At 43.5% G+C, this 3808-nt stretch overlaps 1 pseudogene; it reads left to right on the top strand.

Annotated features, from left to right (window-relative positions):
- Window positions 1-2495: 2495 nt before the first annotated feature.
- Window positions 2496-2894, top strand: LOC131502942 (ubiquitin-like protein FUBI; annotated as a pseudogene).
- The last annotated feature ends 914 nt before the right edge of the window (window positions 2895-3808 follow it).

The raw sequence follows: 3808 nt of genomic DNA, 5'->3' as shown, positions 1-3808 counted from the left end.
AGACTTGGTGGCTAAAACCACTGGAATTTATTTCTCACAATTCTGGGAGTCCACCATCAGATACTGGCAAGGTAGGTTTTGTTCTGAGGCCACTTCTCTTGGTCTCTGCAGGTAGTTGCTTCTCTCTGTGTGCTCACAGGACTTCTTTGGGTTAGAGCAGGGTGGGGGAGGAGAGAGCAAGCTCTCTGTGTCTCCTCTTATAAGGGCACTGATCCCATCAGACCAGGCCCCCTACCCTTATGACCTCATCAAACCCTACAAAGCCCCACCTCCAAATACCATTACAGTGAGGGTTAGGGCTTCAATTTATACATTCAAGAAATTGTTTTTAATGTTTATTTATTTTAGAGAGACAGAGCATGAGTGGGGGAGGGGCAGAGAGCGAGAGAGACCCAGAATCCAAAGCAGGCGCCAGGCTCCGAGCTGTCAGCAAAGAGCCCGACGCGGGGCTCGAACTCAAGAGCCGTGAGTTCATGACCTGAGCCGAAGTCCGATGCCGACTGGCCGAGACAGGCGCTCCTATCATTGTATACATTTTGAACGGACACAAACATTGACTCCATAACACTTTCCAAATATATATGACTGGCTTTTTAAAGCATTTGCAACATTTATTGATTGATTGATTGATTGATTTTAAGGTTTTATTTTTCAATTGTGAAAAGAACACGTAACGTGAAATTTACCATCTAATCATTTCAAGCACACAGCTGATAGTGTTATGCTCATACTGTTATGCAATCATCACTTACATACAACACCCAGTGCTCGTCACAAGTGTCCTCCTTAATGCCCATCACCCGTCTAACCCGTCCCTGACCCACCTCCTTCCATTAACCCTCAGTCTGTTCTCCATTGCTAAGAGCCTGTTATGGTTTGTTTCCTTCCGTTCTCTTTTTAATGCCAGTGCTCATGGAGCTACTTATTTTCCTCTGGGTACAGGTGTGTAAATCACATGCAGTGTCGTAAGGGAGGTGGTGTGGCCTTGGCTATGTCTTCGGTGTTTGCTCAGCTAAGCTTCCCGTTAGTTGAGTGTATGAGAATTCCCCAGAGAAACAGAATTAATAGGAGATACCTATCTACCTATCTCTCTCTCTCTCTCTCTCTCCCTACCCATCTCTATATAGAAAGAGATGGTTTCACATGATTATGGAGGCGGAGAAGTCCCACGATCTGCTAACTGCACACTGGACACCCAGGAAAGCCAGTGGTGTAGATCAGGCCAAGTCTGGAGGCTTTCTTCACTCAAGCAAAAAAGTAAATCAAAGTTTAAAAAAGCAGAAAGATATAAACATAATTAACTAGAACCAATAAATGGATTCAGTAAGGTCTTAGGATGTAAAATCAGTCTACAGAAATCCATTGCATTTCTATACAGTAATGATGAAGCAGCAGAGGGAAAAATTAAGAAAACAACCCCACTTATAAATGCACCCAAACCAATAAAATCCCTAGGAATAAACTTAACGAAGGAGGTGCAAAACCTGTACTCTGAAAACTATAAAACTATGAAAGAAATTGAAGATAACACAAACAAATGGAAAGGTACTTCATCCTCATGGATTGGAATAATAAATATTGTGCAAATGTCCATACTGCCCAAATCAATCTAAAGATTTAATGCAGTCCCTATCAAAATACCAACAGCATTTTTCACAGAACTAGAACAAATAATCCTAAAATGTGTGTGGAACTACAAAAGCCCCTGAACAGCCAAAGCAATCTTGAAAAAGAACAAAACGGGAAGTGTCACAATCCCAGATCTCAAGATATACTACAAAGCTGTAGTAACAAAAACAGGTATGCTACTGTTACAAAAATAGACCCAGGTCAATAGAACAGAATGGAAAGCCCAGAAATAACCCTCCCAGTATATGCTCGGTTAATCTGTGACGATGGAGGCAAAAACATGCACTGGGAAAATGACAGTCTCTTCAACAAATGGTCCTGGGAAAACTGGACACCAACATGCAGAAGAATGAAACTGGACCACTAACACCACACACAAAAATGAAATCAAAATGGATTCAAGACTTAAAGGTGAGACCTGAAACCATAAAAATCCTAGAAGAGAGTCCAGGCAATCATTTCTCTGACATTGGCCATAGCAACGTTTTTCTAGACATATCTCCGGAGGCAAGGGAAATAAAAGCAAACATGAACTATCAGAACCTCAGCAAGATAAAAAGCTTTTGCGAGCAAAGGAAACAACCAACAAAACTAAAAGGCAACCTACGAACAAAGAAGATATTTGCAAATGACATATCTGATAAATGGTTAGTATCCAAAATGTGTAAAGAACTTACGCAACTCAACACCAAAACCACAAACAATCCATTTAAAAAACAGGCAGAAAACACGAACAGACATTTCTGTGAAGACGCCGTCCAGATGGCCAACAGACATGAAAAGATGCTCAACGTCACTCATCGTCAGGGGAATGCAGATCAAAACCACCATGAGGCAGTAGCAGCTGCGGCGGCGGTGGTTCAGTAGCTGACATGCAGCTCTTGGTCCACACCCAGGACCTACACACCCTAGAGGTGACCGGCCAGAAGAGGGTTGCCCAGATCAAGGCTCATGTAGCCTCGCTGGAGGGTGTTGCTCCAGAAGATCAAGTTGTGCTCCTGGAAGCCAAACCCCTAGAGGATGAGGCGACCCTGGGTCAGTGTAGAGTCGAGGGTCTGATCACCTTGGAAGTAGCCGACCACATGCTTGGCGGTAAAGTCCATGGTCCCCTCACGTGCAGGGAAAGGAAAAGGGCAGACTTGCAAGGTGGCCAAATATGAGACAAGGAAGACAGTTGAAGCCAAGGGGTGGGTGCAGTACAACTGTGCTTTGTCAATGTTGCGCCCACCTTTGGCAAGAAGAAGGGCCCCAGTGCCAACTCTTAAATTCGTTGTAACCCTGGCTTCCCCCAATAAAGCTGCTCTAGTCTAGTAAAACAACAACAACAACAGCAACACAATGAGATATCACCGTACAGTTGTCATAATGGCTAAAATCAAATACACGAGAGGAGCGCCTGGGTGACTCGATCGGTGAAGCGTCCATCTCTTGATTTTCCCTCAGGTCATGATTTTACAGTTCATGGGATGGAGCCCCATATTGGGCTCCGTGCTGACAGCATGGGTCCTGCTTGGGATTCTCTCTCTCTCTCTCTCTCTCTGCCTCTCCCTTTCTCTCTCTCTCAAAAATAAATAAACATTCAGAAAAACCCACAAGAAATGACATGTGTTGGCAAGGATGTGGAGAAAAAAAGAACCCTTATGCACTGTTGGTGGGAATGCAAACTGGTACAGCCACTGTGGAAAACAGCATGGAGGTTCCCCAAATAATTAAAAACAGAAATACCATATGACCCAGTAATTTCACTCCTGGGTATTTACCCAATGAATACGAAAACACTAATTCCAAAAGATACACGCACCCCTACGTTTATTGCAGCATTATTTACAATAGCCAAATTATGGAAGCAACCCCAGTGTCCCCTGATAGGTGAATGGATAATGAAGATATGGTATGGATACACAATAGAGTATTACTCAGCCAGAAGAAAAAATGAAATCTTGCCGTTTACAACAACATGGATGGATTTAGAGAGGGTAATGCTAAGTGAAAAATCAGTCAGAGAAAGACAAATGCCATATGACTTCACTTATAAGTGGACTTTAAGAAAAAAAGTGAACAATGAAAAAAAAAGAGAGACAAGGGGTGCTTGGGTGGCTCAGTCGGTTGAGCATCCAACTCTCGATTTTGGCTCAGGTCATGATTCCAGGGTCGTGGGATCGAGGCCTGCATTGGGCTC

This window comes from Neofelis nebulosa, chromosome X, assembly GCF_028018385.1.
Source record: "Neofelis nebulosa isolate mNeoNeb1 chromosome X, mNeoNeb1.pri, whole genome shotgun sequence".
Taxonomy (NCBI): Eukaryota; Metazoa; Chordata; class Mammalia; order Carnivora; family Felidae; genus Neofelis; species Neofelis nebulosa.
Note: the sequence above shows the minus strand (reverse complement) of the source record. Positions and strands in the feature narration are given on the sequence as shown.